At 40.9% G+C, this 21,915-nt stretch overlaps 1 long non-coding RNA gene across 1 annotated transcript; it reads right to left on the reverse strand.

Annotated features, from left to right (window-relative positions):
• Positions 1 to 742: 742 nt before the first annotated feature.
• LOC145527354 (uncharacterized) lies at positions 743 to 21,422 on the reverse strand. The gene is made up of 2 exons (XR_014069706.1): positions 21,319 to 21,422; positions 743 to 5,464 (listed from the first exon to the last, which is right to left on the reverse strand). It is a non-coding gene; the product is annotated as an uncharacterized LOC145527354 (long non-coding RNA).
• Between the last annotated feature and the right edge of the window lie 493 nt (positions 21,423 to 21,915).

Below are 21,915 nucleotides of genomic sequence, written 5' to 3' on the forward strand. Positions count from 1 at the left end.
GACCCCTAAGGGGATGGAAGGAGCCTCCACACCACCAGGTGGGACATGGGAGTGGGGAAGAAGTGGAGCCGGGATGGGACCAGTGGCCCTGATGGGCAGTGGGGGAGGGGAGGGGTTTCCACACTCAGGGGGGTCCACTTATTGCAAGAGACTCAGCTAGGATGGGGAGAGACCTATAGGAGAATGGAGGGTCAGAAGGGAACAGGGCCTCCATCTCCTTCCTCCCACTTGAGCCTTGGGGAGACCCTTCTGGGGTGCTGGGCCTGAACCTCTGCCCTCTGAGGCCCCCTCCAGATTTAACAGCCCTGGGAGTGGAAGAAAAGTAAAAGCAAGATGGGATCGGTGCCCCTGAGAGGCAGTTAGAGGAAGGCAGGGCTTCCCAAGCTCAGAGGGACTCACTCACAGTAAGCACACCACTGGGGATGGAAAACAATTTCAGGGGGTTGGAGGATCAGAGGGGAGTGTGGCCAGCATTTTCCTTGTCAGCTCAGGCCTGGCGAGGCTGCTGGGGTCCCAGGCCTAAACCTCAGCCCTCCAAGGACCCCTCTGGGTACACTGAGTCTAAGACCTGCCCCCACACACTCTCCCAAGAAGGACCTTTTGTGGTCACTCTGGTCCTGAGCCTGGGGTCCCACTCCCACCTAAGCCCCTGCCCCCTACAGCCAAGGCCTTTTCTGGCCAGTGTTTTTTTTTGTTTTTTTTTTTGCTGTTGTGGTTGTTTTCTCTTGTTGTTTCATTTATATTTTTATTTTTTCTAATGTATTTTTAGGTTTTCTAATTTTATTTCACTTACTATTCTTTTGCTATTGCTCTGCCTTGTTTTATCCTTGCAGACCGCACAGCTTGTGGAATCCTGATTCCCAGGCCAGCAGTCAGGGCTGAGCTCCTGTGGCGGGAGTGCCACCCTCAGCCCACTGGGCTAACAGAGAACCTCACACGTCAGGGAATGCTAATCAGAGTGAAGTCTCCTGGAGGGCCCCATCTCAGCAGGAAGATCCGGCTCTACCCAACCACCTGCAGACTTCAGTGCTGAATGCCTCAGGCCATACATGCAGTAAGACACGAACACTGTCTCACCCCCCACCCCCCGCAATCAAACAAAATGAAATGACAAAAAAAATTTTACAATGGGATGACCCAGAGGGATGGGATGGGGAGGGAGGTGGGTGGGGGGTCCAGGAAGGGGAACACATGTAAACCCATGGCTGATTCATGTCAATGTATGGCAAAAACTATTACAATATTGTAAAGTAATTAGTCCCCAACTAAAATAAATAAATTTATAAAAAAAAAAAAAAATTTACAAAGGATCAAGGTAAAAACCTATGAGACCAAATAAATGAAAGCAAATAGGCAACCCACATGAAAAAGAATTCAGAGTAATGATGGTAAAGATGATTAAAAATCCTGGAAAGAGTGGAGGCTCAGATGGAGAAAATACAAGAAATGTTTATCAAGGACCTAGAAGAACTAGCAAGGGCTTCCCAGGTGGTGCTGTTGATGAAGAATCTGCCTGCCCATGCAGCAGACACAAGAAACTGGGGGTTTGATTCCCTGGGTCAGGAAGACCCAGGAGAAGATCTATCTTCCTGGGTTGGGAAGATCCTCTGCCAAAAGAATACTAGCAACCCACACCAGTACTCGTTTGGAAAAATCCCATGGACAGAGAAGCCTGGTGGGCTACAGTCCATAGGACTGCACGGAGTCGGACACAACTAAGCACAAAGTTTAAAAGAACTCGAGAACAAACAGTGATGAAAAACATAATAACTGAAATGAAAAATACACTGGAAGTAATCAATAGCAAAATAACTGAAGCAGGAGAATGAGTATGTGAGCTGCAAAATGGAATGGTGGAAATGACTGCTGTGGAGAAGAAAAATGAAAGAAGAATGAAAAGAAATGAGGACAGTCTCAGAGACATCTGGGACAACATTAAACACACCAACATTTGACTTTCAGGGGTCCCAGGAAAAAAAAATAGAAAGGTTTAGAGAAAATACATGAAGAGATCAGAGTCAAAATCTTTCCTAAAATGGGAAAGGGAAAAAAAAAAAAAAAACATGCAGGTTCAGGAACTGCAGAGTCCCACACAGGACAAACCCTAGGAGAAAAACACCAAGATACAAATGAATAAAACAGAAAGTAAACTCAAAGAAATAATATTAAAAGCAACAAATAACATACCAGGGAATCCCCATATGGTTATCAGCTGATTTTTCAGCAGAAACTCTGCCAGCCAGAAGGGAGTGGCAGCATATATTTAAAGTGATGAAACGGAAAAGTTACAACCAAGATGACTCTACCCAGCAAGGCTCTCATTCAGAATGGACAGGTTTGTAAAAGGTTTGTAAAAACCTTTACAAACAAGCAAAAAGCTAAGAGAATTCAACACCATCAAACCAGTTTAAAAAACAAATGCTAAAAGAGCTTCTCTAGGCAGGAAAAACAAAAGAAGACCTACAAAAACAAATCCAAAGCAATTTAGAAAATGGTAATAGGAACATAAATATCTATAATTACATTGCATTTAAATGGATTAAGTGCTCCATCCAAAAGACACAGAATGGCTGAATGGAAACAAGAGACCCATTTCAGAGCTATGGACACATACAGACTGAAAGCAACGGCATAGAAAAAGATATTCCATGTCAATGGAAAGCAAAAGAAAGCTGGAATACCAACACTCATATCAGACAAAATAGACTTTAAAATAAAGACTGTGACAAGAGATAAAGGTCACTACATAATGATCAAGAGATCAATCCAGGAAGAAAATACATCAGTAATAAATACTCCTGCAGTCAACGCAGGACCACCTCCATACATAAGTCAAATAATAACAGCCAACAAGGGGAACCCGACAGTAACACCGTAATAGTGGGGGACTTCAACACCCACTTATACCAATGGACAGATCACCCAGGCAGAAATTAAATCAGGAAATAAGAGCTTTAAATGGCACAACAGATTACATAATATTTAATTGATATTTACAGAACATTCCACTCAAAAACAGAATATACTTTCTTCTCAAGTGCACAGGGAGCATCCTCCAGAATCACATCTTAAGTAACAAATCAAGCCTTGGTAAGTTTAAGAAAACTGAAATCGTATCAAACATCTTTTCTGACTACAACACTATGAGATTAGAAATCAATTACAGGAAAAAAAAAACTGTAAAGAACACTAATTCATGGAGGCTAAACAGTGCATTCTGAATAACCAAGAGATCACTGAAGAAATAAAAAGGAAATAAAAAATACATCAGAACAAATAAAAATGAAAAAACAATGACCCAAAACATAAAGGATGCAACAAAAAGCAGTTCTCAGAGGGAAGTTTATAGCAATTCAACCTCACCTCATGAAACAAGAAAAACATCAAATAAGCAATCTAACCTTACACCTAAAGCAAGTAGAGAAAGAAGAAAAAGAACAACAACAATAAAGTTAGAAGTAAAGAAATCATAAAGATGAGAGCAGAAATAAATGAAACAGAAATGAAAAAAATAATAAAAAAGATCAATAAAAAAGTTGGTTCTTTGAGAAAATAAACAAAATTGATAACCCTTTAGCCAGACTCATAAAGAAAAAAAAAGAGGGGACGAGAACTCAGATCAATAAAATTAGAAATAAAAAAAGAGAAATTACAACTGATGCCACAGAAAGACAAAGGATCATAAAAGATTACTAGAAGCAACCATATACCAATAAAATGGACAATCTGGAAGAAATAGACAAATTCTTAGAAAGGTACAATTTTCAAAGATTAAATCAGAAAGAAACAGAAAATATAAACAAACTAATCACAGTTATGAAATTGAAATTGTAATTAAAAATCTTCCCACAGAAAAATGACTGAATTGACTGAGTATGCACGCATGCATTCTGGTTTTATCTTGAAATAAAAATAAGAAATTGGGGCTACCCTGGAGGTTAAGTGGTAAAGAATCCACCTGCCAATGCAGGAGACACAGGTTCGATTCCTGATCCAGAAAGGTCTCACCTGCAACTAATTGCAGGTGGAGCAACTAATTCCAGGCACCACAACTACTGAGCCTGTGCTCTGGAGCCCAGGAGCATTACTGAAACCTGCACGCCTAAAGCCTGTGCTCCCCAACAAAAGAAGCCACCACAATGAGAAGCCTGTGCATCACAACTAAACAGCCCCTACCAGCCACAACTAGAGAAAAGCCCAGTGTAGCAATGAAAACCCAGCTCAGCCAAAAGTAAATAAACAAAATAAAAAAAAAAAAAATCTTCCCACAAAAAAAAGTCCAGGACTAGATGGCTTCACAGGTGAATTCTATCAAACATGTAGAGAAAAGCTAACACCCATCCTCTCAAAACTCTTCCAAAAACATTTCAGAGGGAGGGACACTCACAAACTTGCTCTATGAGGCCACCATTGCCCAGAGATATCACAAATAAAATTACCGACTGATATCACCAATGAACATAGATGCAAAAATTCTCAACAAAATGCTAGCAAACAGAGTCCAACGACACACTAAAAAGATTGTACACCACGACTAAGTGGGATTTATACCAGGGATGCAAGGATTCTTCAATATACAGAAATCAATCAATGTGATACACCATATTATCAAATTAAACAAAAAAAAATGATGATCATCTCAATAGAGGCAGAAAACGTTATGAAAAAACTCAACACCCATTTATGATAAAAACTCTCCAGAAAGTGAGCATAAAGAGAACCTACCTCAACATAATAAAAGCCATACATGACAAACCTACAGCTAACATCATTCTCAACAGTGAAAAACTGAAAGCATTTCCTCTAAGGTCAGGAACAAGACAAGGATGTCCACTCTCTCCACTATAAAAGTCCTAACCACAGCAATCAAAGAAAAAAAGAAACAAAATGAATTCAAATTGGAAAAGAAGTAAAACTACCACTGTTTGCAGATGACAAGATACTATACACAGAAAACTCTAAAGATGTCACCAGAAAACTACTATAGCTAATCAATGAATTTGATAAATTTTCAGGACACAAAATTAATGTACAGAAGTGTTCTGTATTCTTATACACTAACAACAAAATGTAAGAAAGAGAAATTAAGCTAACAATCCTGTTTATCATCTCAAGAAAAAGAATAAAATACCTAGGAATAAACCTAACTAAGAAGGCAAAAGACCTATACTCAGAAAACTATAAAACAATGATAAAAGAAATCAAAGATGACGCAAACAGATGGAGAGGTATACCATGTTCTTAGATGGGAAGAATCAATATTGTGAAAATGACTTTACTACAAAGCAATCTACAGATTCAACGTGTCAGATCAGTTAAGCGGAAATCAAGGTCCTTTAAGCCATAGGGCAAGGACCCTTACCTTATTTGGAGGTAGTCAGCAGTCTGATTCATGGCACCAAACATCAGGTTGATTTATTTCTCTTCCTCAGTTCTTGTCATGACAGAAATTTGGAATGATGGACTAAAAGGTTTAAAACAACAGACAAGTTACAACTCAGTTCAGCTCAAGCAAACAGATCTTTATTATTAGACACTCCCGAGACATGGGAGCAGGCTGACCCCAAGAGTCATCAAAAAGATTTCTCTTGGCTTCCCCCTTTTCACACTTCCCATCTCCTCCTTTTGGCTGTGCCCTGTGCAAAAATAGGGCTTGTGCCTACCATCAATCAAGAGAGGGAATGCAAACAGGCATATGCTTAAGACCGACTGACAGTTGCAAGTTACTAACAGACCCTGTAGTGTATGTCTTCCTGTAATTTAGTTTGTTATAATTAGATGTATATATGTGTAGAATATTTATGAATGCTTAATGGGCTCTAGCTCCTAAGGTTACTTAAGGAAGCCCCTGTGGTTAGTCTGTATCTACTGTGTGCCTAGGGTGCATGTGCAGGATTTGGAAAAGTCCCTGATGGCTAAGTTGGTAAAGAATCCACCTGCAGTGCAGGAGACCCTGGTTTGATTTCTGGTTCAGGAAGATCTTCTGGAGAAAGGATGGGCTATCCACTTCAGTATTCTCAGGCTTCCCTTCCGGCTCAGCTGGTAAAGAATCCGCCTGCAATGCGGGAGACCTGGGTTTGATCCCTGGGTTGGGAAAATCCAAGGCTACCTACTCCAATATCCTGGCCTAGAGAATTCCATGGACTGTACAGTCCACGGGGATGCAGAGAGTTGGACATGACTGAGTGACTTTCACTGTGGGTTTAAAGATTAGCTTGCATCCTTTTTGGCTAGGCCATCCCTCATTGCTCACGCCTAACTTCCTACCTAACAAATGTAAACCACTAACAAATTACCAACGGCATTTTTCACAGAATTAGAACAAAAAACTTTACAATTCGTATGGGAACATAAAATACCCCTAATAACCAGAGCAATTTTGAGAAAGAAAAACGGAGCTGGAGGAATCAGGCTCTCCAACTTCAGACTATACTACAAAGCTACAATAATCATGACAGTATCATACTGGCACAAAAACAGAAATATTAGATCAGTGTTACAGGATAAAAAGTCCAGAGATAAATCGATGCACCTACGGTCACCTAATCTATGACAAAAGAGGCAAGACCATACAATGGATAAAAGACAGTGCCTTCAGTAAGCGGTGCTGGAGAAACTAGACAACTACATGTATAAGAATGAAGTCAGAACCCTACCTAACACCTAACACAAGAATAAACTCAGAACGGATTAAAGACTTAAACACTGGGACAACACTCTTTGACATATATCACTGCAAGATCTTTCTTGACCCACCTCCTAGAATAATCAAAATAAAAACAAACAAATGAGACCTGATTGAAGATTTTGTTATCAAAGGAAACCATAAAGAGGATGAAAAGATAACTCTCAGAATGGGAGAAAATATTTGCAAATGGAGCAAGGGACAAAGGATTAATCTCCAAAATACACAAACAGCTCATGCAGGTCAATATAAAAACAAACAACCCAATTTAAAAAAAGGGTGAAAGAGCTAAACAGACATTTCTCTAGAGACATATAGATGGACAAGAGGTACATGAAAAGATGCTCAACATCACTAGTTATTAGAAAAATGCAAATCAAAACTATTAATACAATAAGGTATCACCTCATACTGGTCAGAATGGCCATCATCAAAAAGTCTATAAACAGTAAATGCTGGAGAAGATGTGGAGAAAAGGGAAACTTCTTGCAATATTGGTGGGAATGTAAATTGATATAGCCACTATGGAGAACAGTATGGAGGTTCCTTAAAAAAACTAAAAATAGCACTACCATATGACCCACTACTGGGCATAAGCCCTGAGAAAACCATAATTCAAAAAGACACATGTACCCCAATGTTCACTGAAGCACTATTTACAACAGCCAGGGCACAGAAACAACTTAAGTGTCCATCAACGGATGAATGGATAAAGATGTTGTGTGTATGCATATATGTACACATACACAAGGGGATATTGTGCTGTGCTGTGCTTAGTCACTCCTGTGCCCAACTCTGTGACCCCACAGACTGTAGCCCTCCGGGCTCCTCTGTCCATGGGGATTCTCAAGACCAGAAAACTGAAGTGGGTTGCCATGCTGGCCTTCAGGGGATGTTCCCAACCCAGGGATCAAACCAAGGTCTCCCAAGGTGCAGGCAGATCTTCACCGTCTGAGCTACCAGGGAAGTCCAAGAATACTGGAGTGGGTAGGGGATCCCTTCTCCAAGCAATCTTCCAGAATCAGAAATTGAACCAGGGTCTCCTGCATTGCAAGCAGATTCTTCACCAGCTGAGCTAATTACTTAGCTATAAAAAGGAACTAAATTAGGTCATTTGAAGAGAGACTGTCATACAGAGTGAAGTCAATCAGAAAAACAGATATTGTATATTAATTCATGTATGTGGAATCTAGAAAAACGATACAGATGAACCAAGTTCCAGAGTAGGAACAGAGATACAAACATAGAGAAGGGATGTGTGGTCATGGAGAGGGGAGGTGCTGGGGTGAAGAGAGCAAGATGATTGGGAGATTAGGTTTCACGTGAATACATTATCTTGAGTGAAACAGGTAGCTAGTAAGAACCTGCTGTACAGCACAGGGGGCTCAGTTTGGTGCTGTGATGACCTTGATGGGTGGGGTGAGGAGAGGGTGGGACGGAGGCTCAAGGGGAAGGGGATATATGTATACATAGAGCTAACTCACTTCTTTGTATAGCAGAAACTAATGTCATCTTGTAAAGCAATTATACTCGAGTAAAAAAACAACAAAAGTCTCTCCAAATTTTTGTAAATTTGAAACTAAATTAAGTTAAATGATAGAAATTAATTGAATTCTCAGGCCATTTTCAAATAAGATAAAATACTGGAACATTATTGCTAAACATGTCTAAATTTACCTTTGTCTTCTCGTGGGAGAGAAACTAAATATGTTTGGTGCCACCTTGACATATTCTCTACCAATTTAAGGAATGCTAATGTCGTTGACAGTTCATGGCTACTTAGGAAGTACGTTTTCAGAAAAGAAGGTATGAAGAATGGAAATGCATTTTGTTGAAAGGAAAAAGGATGATTTTGTCCTAGAGCTGGCTATTTCTGAATGTGGAAAGAATAAGGGCCAAAGTAAGTTGCAGACAGTCTGTAGAAGAGGGACATTTTGAGAAAAGAATTTTCTATGTGGTCAAGATTTTCTAAGGTAGGATTAAATTTAATTAGGTAAATGGATTTTATTAACAGTAGGCTGATGCAAAACTCTCAGAAGAGAACAAAATTATCCTGGAATGCTACTTTTGATAACACATTGTTTAAGCTCCTGTGCCTTTAGTAAGTAACCTATATTTACTCTTGATTTTTTTCCCACCTTAGCTCAAGGAATGGGGCTTCCTGAGTGGTGGAGTGGTAAAGAATCCACCTGCCAATACAGGGGATGAGAGTTTGATCCCTGGGTCAGGAAGATCCCCTGCAGAAGGAAATGGCAATGCACTCCAGTATCCAGACTTTCAATATCTTTTTAACTTTGAATGGAGGGGCCCTGACACCCCGGAGGCTACTCAATATACCTCGACAGTGCTTCCCCAGGGCTTTAGGGACAGCCCTTGTCTTTTTGGAAATATGTTAGGTAAGCAAGGGGACTGAAGGAATTGTTCCTTGAGAAGGGAACTCTTGCTACAACATGTTGATAATTTATTGATAAGTAGTGAGACCATTGCAGGAGACCTGGGTTCGATTTCTGGATTGGGAAGATCCCCTGGAGGAGGGAATGGCAACCCACTCCAGGATCCTTGCCTGGGAAATCCCATGGATAGAGGAGCCTGGTGAGCTACAGTTCATGGAGTTGCAAAGAGTTGGACATTACTGAGTGACTAACACACACTAGGAGGGGGACCAAACAAGATTCAGATCAAAATACCATTAGGGGTCCTACATTTTCTGGCAAAAAGGGGATATAAAGTCTCACCCACCAAGGCCCAGATCTCACAGTAACAGGTTCAATATTTAGGATGTTTTGACCCCAGAGGCACAAGCCCTGGCCTGGCCGTATATCAAAAACCAGCAATTAGCACATTACCATCTCAGTCACAAAGAGGCAACCCCAAGATTTTCTCGGGATGGCTGGGTTCTTTTTATCTGAATTCCAAATTATGGCCTTATAGATGAGGAGGAGAAAGGGAAGCCTTTCAATGGAAAAAGGACCACTAGTGGGACTTTGCGGAGAAGGCAATGGAAACCCACTCCAGTAATCTTGCCTGGAAAATCCCATGGATGGGGGAGCCTGATAGGCTACAGTCCATGGGGTTGCTAAGAGTTGGACACGACTGAGTGACTTCACTTTCACTTTTCACTTTCGTGCACTGGAGAAGGAAATGGCAACCCACTCCAGTGTTCTTGCCTAGAGAATCCCAGGGACGGGGGAGTCTGGTGGGCTGCCGTCTATGGGGTCGCACAGAGTCGGACACGACTGAAGTGACTTAGCAGCAGCAGTGGGACTTTGAGACTCTAAAGACTGAGTTGAGTAGACCACCAGCACTGGGGCTTCCAAATGTGGACAAGTCCTTTACCCTGTATGTTGACGAGAAGTCTGGGACAGCACTAGGACTCTTGATCCAAAAGATGGGACCTACTCAGAGACCAGTGGCTTACTTTTCAAAACAGCTGGACTCAGTGGCTCTAGGATGGCCAAGCTGCCCATGAGCAGCAACAGCCACAGTCCTGTTGGTTGATGAAGTCTCCAAGCTCACTCTGGGGCAACCTCTAGATGTATTAACTCTTCCTCAGGTACAATCTGTGCTGGAAGTCAAAGGACATCAACAGTTGACTGGATCAGGCACTCTTAATGGACACTGTCTAAGTTACCTTAAAGGCACGCCAAGCCAGAAATTCTGCTGCCAGTGGGCGAGAGTGAATATTTACAGCATCAGTGTATAGAGACCCTGGAACAAACTTAGTCCAGGAAATCTGATCTTCTAGATGAGCCCCTTGACAGCCCAAAGGTCAAATGGTTTACTTATGGAAGCAGTTATGCAGAATGGGAACCCAAAAGGCAAGGGTATGCCATGGTTAGTCTAGATGAAGTCACAGAAGCAAAAGTGCTGCCACCCAAGGCACCAGCCCAGAAGACTGAACTAACTGCATTAATGACAGCTTTGCAATTAAGGAAGGATAAAAAATTAAGTATTTTTGCTGACTCAACATGGAGTTTCCATGTGCTACATGCTCATGCTGTCATTTGGAAAGAAGAATGTTAATTGCTAGAAATCCCCCCATACAACATAAAGATTTGATTCTGGCTCTTTTGGAAGCAGTGCAGATTCCAACCCAGGTAGCAGTAATCCACTGTAGGGGACATCAGAGGAATGGAAGTTTTTTGAGACAAGGGAACAGCAAAGCTGATCAAACTGCAAAGCATGCATCTCGAATGCAGGAACCTAAACAATGCATCTTGAATCCAGGAGCCTATGGCTCTAGTGATTGGCCTCCCTGAATTGCCTAGTCTTCCCCAGTATTCCCCACAGGAACAAGAAAATGCTGAAAATGAGGCTATGAGAAAGGAAGCACAGGCTGGTATAAAAAGGAGGATAAGTTTTTAATCCTTGAGGCCCAAAAATGGAAACTAAGAGCTTACATGATGCCACTTACTAGAAAAGGAATGCACACAGGACTTGATGCAAAAGTCTTTTTCAGGAAAGGGCTTTAAAAGAACAGTAAAACAAGTAACGCTTGCCTATGATTTATTAATATGCATCCATAGATCCATCCAATCCCTCTCTTCATTAATCAGGTCAATTCAATGCCAAGGGACATATCCAGGGGAAGACTGGCAGATTTCACCCAAATTCCCCTATGATCAGGATATAAGTATCTTCTGGTATTGTGATACTTTTACCGGATGAGTTGAAACCTACCCCATCAAATCTGAAAAGCCTATGGCTGTCTGTTGAGTACTTTTTAAAAGAAATAATTCCCTCTAGAGTGATAATGGGGCCTTTTTTAAAGCCAACCCTCACACAGGGGCTCACAACAGCCCTAGGGATAAACTACAAGCTGCACACTGCTTGGCACCCCACACCTTTACTATCCCTTCTGTGAAGGTAGAGAAAATAAACCATACTTTAAAGAAAAACTTAGTAAAGCTCTGCCAAGAAACTCCTAACCCTGGACCAACTTGCTTTCTACTGCACTCCTCAGGGTCCAGTAGCCTCCAGCTGAATGCTCCAAGATTTAGCCATTGAAATGAACTATGAGAGGCCTTTTCTTACTATTAATGTTCCACTGGATGAATATATGCACAAGGCCCTGAGATCTATTATTAACCTAGAAAAAGTTCAGAAGGCAATCCAGGACTATGCCCACAAGCACTGCCAGCTCCTACTAAAAATACAGAGGAAGTAGGAGTTCCTTCACAAATAAATACTGGGGACAAAATTCTTAAAAGGTGGAAAGAGGGATCCCACCCCCAAGACCAACTACTGCCAAAATGGAAGGACCTCAATAAAGTAATTTTAAAGAAAGCCTTCCTCAGTGATCAATGCAAAGAAATAGAGGAAAACAGTAGAATGGGAAAGACTAGAAGACTCTTAAGAAAATTAGAGATACCAAGGGAGCATTTCATGCAAAAGATGGCACAATAAAGGACAGAAATGGTATGGACCTAACAGAAGCAGAAAATATTAAGGAAAGGTGGCAAGAATACACAGACGAACTATACAAAAAAGATCTTCATGACCCAGATTATCACAGTGGTGTGATCACTCACCTAGAGCCAGACATCCTGGAATGCAAAGTCAAGAGGGCCTAAGGAAGCACCACTATGAACAAAGCTAGTGGAGGTGATGGAATTCCAGTTGAGCTATTTCAAATCCTAAAAGATGCTGTGATAGTGTTGCACTCAATACGCCAGCAAATTTGGAAAACTCAGCAGTGGCCACAGGACTGGAAAAGGTCCAATCCCTAAGAAAGGCGATGCCAAAGAAAGCTCAAAATACCGCACAATTACGCTCACCTCACAAACTAGCAAAGTAATGCTCAAAATTCTCCAAGCAAGGCTTCAACTGTACGTGAACTGTGAAATTCCAGATGTTCAAGCTGGACTTAGAAAAGGCAGAGGAACCAGAGATCAAATTGCCAACATCCACTGGATCATCAAAAAAGCAAGAGACTTTCAGAAAAATAGCTACTTCTGCTTTATTGACTATGCCAAAGCCTGTGTGTGGATAACAACAAACTGAAAATTCTTCAAGAGATGGGAATACAAGACCACCTGACCTGCCTCCTGAGAAATCTGTATGCATGTCAGGAAGCAACAGTCTGAACTGGACATGGAAAAATAGACTGGTTCCAAATCAGGAAAGGAGTATGTCAAGGCTGTTACTGTCATCCTGCTTATTTAACTTATATGCATACTACATCATGAGAAATGCTGGACTGGATGCTGGAATCACTTGCTTGGGGAATTATTTCTTTTAAATATCAATAACCCCAGACATGCAGATAAGAGTGCCCTTATGGCACAAAGTGAAGAAGAACAAAAGAGCCTCTTGATGAAAGTGAAAGAGGAAAGTGAAAAAGTTGGCTTAAAACTCAACATTCAGAAAACTAAGATCATAGCATCTGGTCCCATCACTTCATGGCAAATAGATGGGGAAGCAATGGAAACAGTGACAGACTTTATTTTTTTTTGGGCTCCAAAATCATTGCAGATGGTAACTGCAGCCATGAAATTCAAAGAAGCTTGCTCCTTGCAAACAGTGGAAACAGTGGCAGACTTTAATTTTTTGGGCTCCAAAATCACTGCAGATGGTGACTGCAGTCAAGAAATTAAAAGATGCTTACTCCTTGGAAGGAAAGTTATGACCAACCTAGACAGCATATTAAAAAGCAGAGACATTACTTTGCCAACAAAGGTCCATCTAGTCAAGGTTATGATTTTTCGAGTAGTCATGAATGGGTGTGAGAGTTGGACTATAAAGAAAGCTGAGCGCCAAAGAATTGATGCTTTTGAACTGCGGTGCTGGAAAAGACTCTTTGGAGCCCCTTGGACTGCAAGGAGATCCAACCAGTCCATCCTAAAGGAAATCAGTCCTGAATATTCAATGGAAAGACTGATGCTGAAGCTTAAACTCCAATACTTTGGCCACCTGATGCAAAGAACTAACTCATTTGAAAAAACCCTGATGCTGGGAAAGATTGAAGGTGGGAGGAGAAGGGGACGACAGAGAATGAGATGGTTGGATGACATCACTGACTCCATGGACATGAGTCTGAGTAAACTCTGGGAGTTGGTGATGGACAGGTAAGGCCTGGCCTGCTGCAGTTCATTGGATTGCCAACAGTTGGACATGACTGAGCGACTGAACTGTACTGAACCACATCTACTGTGGTCAAACTGCAAGGGATATCTAGTTGGGGACATTTGTCCAAACTAAAGCTTTTACCTCCAGATACCTCACAGATCACAATAGAAGAATACTACACCTGTGATCCAGCAAAATATCTGAGATACCTATTCCAAAGACAGACACTACCAACAGATAAGTAAAATGTAGTGGGCTGGCTGCTATTTGAAGCCTTAATGGGACTTGGGACCGCTCTTGTTTCCTTGGCTGATGTAGTTCTTGACAATTGTCTGGCTCCTGAGTACCTCTTGGCAGAACAATGTAGAGTCTGTGTGATAACTAACACTTCCTGCTGCAACTTGTATCAATGCAACAGGAAATGTAAAAGTTAATATTAATGAAATACATGCTCAGGCAGAATGGAGTCATAATTTTGGCCGGGGTGATGTTGTCTCCCTTTTCTGGTCAGCAGTAAAGGAATCCCAGTTCCTTTCCTTTCTGAACCATTTAAAGGCTATTACTGCTTTTCTCCTTTTTGGTCCTTATTTGTTAAACCTTTTGGTTAAGTTTGTGTCTTTTAGACTCCAAGAGTTTGAGGTAAGACTCATGACAGCTCAAGGAAATCAGCCCATTCCAGAAGGTGGCCCAGGTCCCTAAAGGTCCTTCGAACAGTTGGCAAGGGAATTCTACACCTTAGGGTAGGCAAGGGTCTGCAGTCTGTTCAGCAGGAAGAAGAGACCTTCGACTCCCTGATCCCTTAAAAACAAGGGTGATGCGTCTCTGGGGGGAATGAGACAGGCTGGGACCTGGGACCCTCTGCTGCAGTGCCGCAATGTTTGCACCTGGGCAAACCTCTTCTTGAGCAACAGAATAGGAAGGAAAACTATATGGGACCAAAAATAACTGCATGCATGCACAGTCAGGGTAAATTCTAGACAAAAGATACAAAGAGACCAGAAAGCCCAACTACCGCTTCTTTAGAGCCCAGAGCAAAGGCAGAGTACTGCACACGCCCCTGCACACACCACCACCTAAGAGGTGGGCAAACCACCTAAGCTACCCCTCCGGCCTGACACCTGGACCCATCCATCCCCACCTCACCCCACGTAAGGAACAAGATTGACTCCCTCCCCGACCCAGGGAGCAAGCAAACAAGGGAACCTGCTGTTTGTTCTTGCTCCCCACTCTGAAGCAGGGGCCCCGGTAAAGCCTTGCCTGGAAAATATCTCTTTTAATTAAGAGAAGAAGTTTGGGGTTTTAAGTATGAGCCACCCCATTCTCCCTGTGTGCGCATGTCCACTTGGTTGCGTCTTTGTGACCCCGAGGACAACAGTCTGTCAGGCTGCTCTCCCCACGCAATTTTTCAGGCAAGAATACTGGAGGGGGCTGCCATTTCCTTCTTCAGGGGATCTTTCCCACCCAGAGAACAAACCCACACCTCTTATGTCTCCTGCATTGCCAGACGAGTTCTTTACCAGCTGAGCTACCAGGGAAGCCCCTTTTCCCTGTGTAGCACCTTACAATAAACACTGCTGTTTCTTTCACCACACAAAAAATAAATAAAATTTTAAAATTAAGAGCATAAAAAAGTAAAATAGGAAATTAGAGTATGTTAATTAATAACTATTATAACTAAATGCAAGTAAAATATATTAGTTCATGGGAAGATTCACACAGAAATATTTACAAATGTTACTATTGGAAGAGAGAATATTTTATGGACTCTATAAACTATAACAATTCATAATATGGTTAAAAATGAAACAAATTTTATGCCAACAACAAAAAAACCTAGATTAAATAAACAGAAAAATAAGAGAAAATTTAACAAAGTAGACACAAGTATAGGCATAAAAACTGAAATGCCCTGTGTCAAGAAAAGTAACTGGATCTGTAACTTAAAATTAATTCATTTCTCTATACTAACAACAACTGAGTATAACATACATTAATTTAAAAAATACAAATACACAGACTCAAAACATCTAGTAATAAATCAAACTCCTATGAGTAGATATACCAAAAACTGTATACTTAGAAAACTATAAAACAATTGTGAAAGTCTACAAAGGGTCTAAAATAAATGTAGGGATATTCATATACTTGACCTTATAAAACTACAATGATCAACACAGTACACCACTGATGCATGGTTAAAGACAGAAGCATCTGGTACTGAAAAGATGATCCAGTAATAAACCCATACTTATGGAAACATTGGATTTAGCACAAAGCTGGTACCACAGAGCAGTGTGGAAAGGAAGACCTTTCCCAAAATGTGATGAGTCAATTGGATGAGTCAATCCATGTAAGAACAAAATACATACTTCATGTTACACACAAACATTTTGATGATCTGTGAAGTGGTTAAGTAAATAATGCTTCTAAAATAATATGGAATGTTTTCATGATATGAAAAAAGAAAAAAGTTTCATCAGAACGAAAGAGGAAGGAAAGACTTTATAAATTTGAATATGTTATACATAATTCCTTTTCATCAAAATATACCATTAAGAGTATGAAAGGGGAAGCTGTAGCATGGGAGATACTTAACTTATACAACTGAAAAAGGGTTGACTCAATACATAGCAGTTTACTCTGAAAAAAAGTATTCAATTTTTTTTGAAATGTAAATGAGTTAGTCATCTAATGAGCAATAAATGTATAGAAAACTACTCAATTTTATTAGCAAACAGGGAAATGAAAACTAAAACTGAGATAGCATCACACAGACCTCAATTTCAAGTGTTTAAACATATGGAAGAGCAGGTAATCCAATGCACTACAATATAGTGGGAATATATGGACAGTCTCTGATTTATGATGGTTTAATTAAGATTTTTTTTTTTTTTTTTACTTTACAACAGCATCAAAGAGATGTGATTCAGTAGAAACCTTACACAGAATTTTAATTTTGATCTTTTCCTGGGCTGGTCATGTGCAGTACAATACCCATTCCTGATGCTGGGCAACAAAAGCTCCCAGGTAGCCAGACAATTATGAGGGCACACAACCAAAGCACTCATAACCATTCAGTACCCATACAACCATTCCTTTTATAACTTTCAGTACAGTATTCAATAAATCACATGGTATATTCGACATTCTGTTATAAAGCAGGCCTTTTGTTAGATGATTCTGCCCAACTGTAGGCTAATATAAGTGGTGTGAGAACATTTACGATAGGTGAGGGCTAAGGTCAGGGTATTAAATGTATTTTTGACTTATATTTTCAGTTTATGATGGGTATATCAGAACACAACCCTATCGCAGGTCAAGAAGATCTGGATATCTGTACAAACACTCTGGAATTAATGTGTGGCATTATATACTGCTTGGCATATATAAGTTTGAATATATACATAACCTCTCAGACAGCAATTCAACTCCTTGATATATATCCAAATAAAATGTATGTGCTTTGGCACCTGGAAAACTGTAGCATCATCATTCCCAGCACTTACACAAAGACACAAAATTTTGATGACAGAATGGATAAACTGTGGTATATTTATTTAATTGACATAATACTGAAAAAAAATTTAAAACTGTATCTACACTTAAAATGTAACAATGTCACAAGTATGTTCAGGAAAAGAGGTCAGACACAAAGAATACACATTGCTTGATTTTAAGTTACATATACATTTCAAACACAGGCACAGATAAATTACATTATTTGATATAATATAAAGTTATAACAATAGTTACCAATGGGGAGTAGGGATCATAATTTTGGGGAAGAAATGCAACGGGAGCTTGTGCTATTTATTTCCCTGTGTGTTCATTTTGTAATAATTACTGTGCTTTACACTTATGTCTGTACCTTTTGGGATATGTGTTATATTTCAATTTCTTTAAAATTATAATAAAAATAAAAGGAGAAAATATGTGACAAAAAGATTAGCTGTGCCGGTCATATGTCATGAGTAGTATTAAGGGAAAGAGAGAACAAAAAGATGAGAATTAGCTCAGGAGTAGAAGATGGTAAGCAAATCACAGAGCTACGTAGCTATCACACAGAGAATGTTCATGCAGCATCAAGCAGGACTCATTTTAAAAAAAGGCGGGGGTGGGGGGGACCTAGTAACATTCTTGGGAAATTTATGAAAACAGGCCACCTACAAAGCAAAGAATTAGACCTCCCCAAGACTTTCCACTGATGACTCCTGATGTTATGAAATAAGAAGCGATGATATTAAAGTTCTCAGAAAAAAATGATATTCAATCTAATTCAGACCAGCATCCAGCTAGTTTGCAAATGAAATCATTATGTATCATACAGACATGATGCAATCAAATTCTACCACTGAGCTCAATCTTGAAAAGACATACTTCAGAAAAATTATGATGAAAAACATGAAGATAAATGAAATTTGAGAACTTTTCTCAAAATGAAAAGATGAAAGGAAGAGAAAGGAGAAAAGAAAACAGAGACGGAGAGGAAGGAAGGTGAGAGGGAGGGAAGGGAGGAAGGAAAGAGGGAAGAATCCTGTAGGTATGAGAGATATTCTGCAGTCCTTGTAATAAAAGACTCCAGATGCGAATTCTCTATTAGTGGAATTTGAAAATGTGCTCAAAAACTTCATCCCATATATAAACAGAATAAGGAAGCTAGAATTTATTGTGACACAAAGAACGAATTTTCTTGCTTTTCCAAACACCTAAAAGGAAATTATAAACTTCAAACAAAACAGCTTACACACTGTGTAACAAAGGCAAGCCACTGTTTTGAAGCACACTGAACTAGAGCAAAACAAAACCACTGCCATACTGTGAGCAGTCTGTTTTGAGTGGCTCAGGAGTTCTGACACTGGATATGTAAAAACAACAACTGCAATAACAACAGCAACCCTCATTTATGGAAAACATTAACCAGGCACTACTATTCTATGATCTTTTCATATTGTGAATCAATTGATTCTCAACATGGTCCTAGGAAGCAGGTTCTATTTCATATTTTACAGGTAAAGAAACTAAAGAACAGAGAGTATATGCACTTTGTTCGAAGTTATATTCCTTACTAAAGTGCTGGATCAAGATTTTAATGTAGTGAGGTTGGCTCTAAAAGTTGAGCTATTAATGACTGTTTTTATGTCTTCTGCAAAAATATTATTCCATAGGAATTTTTTTTTAATTAACCAACATTAATTGAAAACAACTGAGATAAATGATTAAGATTAATGCTAATTTTAATAGAGCATGTTAATCGTGATTATTTAGAGGCAGCCCCATTCTTTTTCTCTTATTGGGCTGGCTCTCTCTTTCGCCTCTCCCCCTCATCCTCACCCATATAATCCACCCCCACCTCTGCTACATTATTAACTTAACCTGTTCATAACCTGGTGTATAATCATACCTATTTCCCCATGCTCTCAAGCCAGTGCATTAGGACATACATTGTAATACACAAATACAAATAAATGCCTAGAACCAGCTGTGTTTCGAGTCTGTCAATACTCCCTGGATTTTGGTAAGCTCTTTTTGTCTGAATACACAGGTCTATTTTATTTATTCATTGCTTGTATTCTATGTTCATTTTCTTCCTTAAAATTAATCTAAATGTATCACACACGAGCTTCTCCCTCTTTTTATACTGTTAAAATACACTTAAAGAAATTTCTTCCAATTTGTTTTCCAGATCACTAACAATACTACCATTTAACTATTGATATATAAGGGAAATGTTTCATTGTTATTCAGAATTCAGATTTGTTGTCCTTGCTTAACTCTATGTGTGTGTGAGTGTATTGATGTGTGGCGAAGCAACAGAATTTTCTTAACTGTTATAATTCATTTTTTTTGTTCAAATTATCAGTCTCCTCCAGCATCTTTTCTGTGATTGTCACATGTTCTATAAGTGCTGAATCTTACAGTCTCCAGAACACTACACACAGTCCCCCAAGTGAAAAGGAACAGCCATCTATCCATCAATGGACCAGTGATAAGGCTGCAGTGGCAGCCCCTAGCTAAGATATTTAGAAGATCAAGGACATCCATGGGGCTGACTTTAAACCTTCCCATGCCAGTCCCCAGAGTTCTGTCACATTTTTCTCAAGAGCTGCATCCTTTGTTATCTTCAAAAGATTCACTGACAATGGACTCCAAATATTTTGTCTCACCCACAGCTGAGAAACACATCAATTTTCTTGGGCCAACCTCCATAAAGGCCAAAGGATTAATTCAGACCCAGTCACCTGAATCTTCCACTGGATTTCACATCTGGAGAGGCAGAGGTTTAGTGTTGGTAACAGTGGAGAATGAGCTGTAGTGTGAGGAGTCTGGCTGTTGGACAAAAACTCATGCCAGTGTGTGTGGGGGGAAGAGGAGCCGGGGAGCCACACTCCCCACACCAGACTTAGAGATTGGTCAAGGAATCGAAGGCTCTAAAGGGAGTAACAATCAAGGACCAGTCACCCTGGTCACCCATGTCTTATCTTCCCCTGCATTCAGTTCCTCCGTGTGAAGGACGCCCTGGGGGAGAGGAGCTCAGCTGAGGCCTTATGGGGGCAGGGGCCCTGAAGACACTTTTCTCCACCTAGACTCAGTATGTGATCCTCTCCTCTGCCCCAGGAGCTTTGTTCCAGTTTTCCTCAGCAGTGAGACAATCCCCACGTCTTCTCGGATGCTCTGACTCCCACCCCATCCTTGTCCCATGCGGGAAAATGGAAGATTTGGGGAAGTGACATTTTCTCCTGTTTAGCCTGATATTTATGTTTACTGAATTAAGGGCTTCACCATGACTTTCCTTTTGGCTTGACCATTTCACAGCTCTCTCCAATTAAGCTCAGCTCGTGACACAGCAGTTGCTGTGATCTGCGGCGCTGACCACCCCCAGGACCCCAGGCATTTGCCCTGGCCTTCCAACAGCCTTGGCTTCTGAGTTTTCAGTTGAGTGGCTTCCAGAAATTTCTCACAGCCTCAGGAAGCAGCCACAGCCTAAGTGTACAGCCACGTCCACACCCAGCGAGCCTCCGATAACAGTACAAGCGGGGCGGGAAGTCCCGCCTTTTCCCCCAGCCCCTCACCACCACGATGGGGAGCACCTGGAAGCGGCCGGCCGGCTCGTGGTCCTGGAAGGCCCCGCTGAGGCCTGTGATTTCACTTAAGTGCTTGGCTGTTCAACCACCCATTCTGCCCAACCCTACGACCTTACTCCTCCATATGTGACCCGGGCCACTTCTCCCAAAACGACAGACTCTTAAAATGAACCTCAGTCCATTTCCAAATTGGACCTGGGACAAGAGTCGGCTGCTGCTGCTGCTGCTAAGTCACTTCAGTCGTGTCCGACTCTGTGAGACCCCATGGACTGCAGCCCCCCCGGCTCCTCCATCCATGGGATTTTCCAGGCAAGAGTACTGGAGTGGGGTGCCATTGCCTTCTCCGGCTACAGACCTGCATTTGCCCCATTGCCGCTGTTTCCTTACCATAATTTCTCCTTAACTTGCACTCTAAGAGTAGATGGCAGGAGAGAAAAAGTTAGTAAAAGAGGGGGAAGGAAGAAGGTGTGCTAATATTCTTACCTTATGTAACAGGCATAAAGAGATACCGAAGGAGGAATTTCTATCCGGGAAGACCGGATCAGCATCCGAACCGCGGGACCGTCTTGGGACGGAAGCAAGTGAGCGCAGGTGTTGGGCATGCGCGGTGGGGTTGCTGACGAAGCCCCGCCTTCCACAGCTTCCTAGCCAACCGGATGCTGATCCTAAATTCCACGCCTTCGAGCTGGGAGGGCCTGCAGGCTGGCCATATTTTTAAAAAGAATTAAGAAAAAAGAAATCTAAAGTTGATGGCAATTGAACACATTTAAATATGGACTAGGAATTATATAAAAAATCATTTTCTCAAACATAAAAGTATTATTCTAGTTATGTAAGAAAATACCGTAACTTTAAGGAAGATGTGTGTGTGTGAGTGGGCGTGCATCCATGCTTGCTCACTCATGTCCTGTAGCCCACTAGACTTCAGTGTGTATATAATTTTCCAGGCATGCATATTGATGTGGGTAGCCATTCCTTCTCCAGGGGATTAAAGACCCAGGGAATGAACCTGTGAATCTTGCCTCTCGTGCATTGGCAGGTGCATTCTTTACCACCTGCCAATACTTTACACATATCCTT

This window comes from Giraffa tippelskirchi, chromosome 11, assembly GCF_054371585.1.
Source record: "Giraffa tippelskirchi isolate mGirTip1 chromosome 11, T2T-mGirTip1v1.2.pri, whole genome shotgun sequence".
In the NCBI taxonomy this organism is placed as follows: Eukaryota; Metazoa; Chordata; class Mammalia; order Artiodactyla; family Giraffidae; genus Giraffa; species Giraffa tippelskirchi.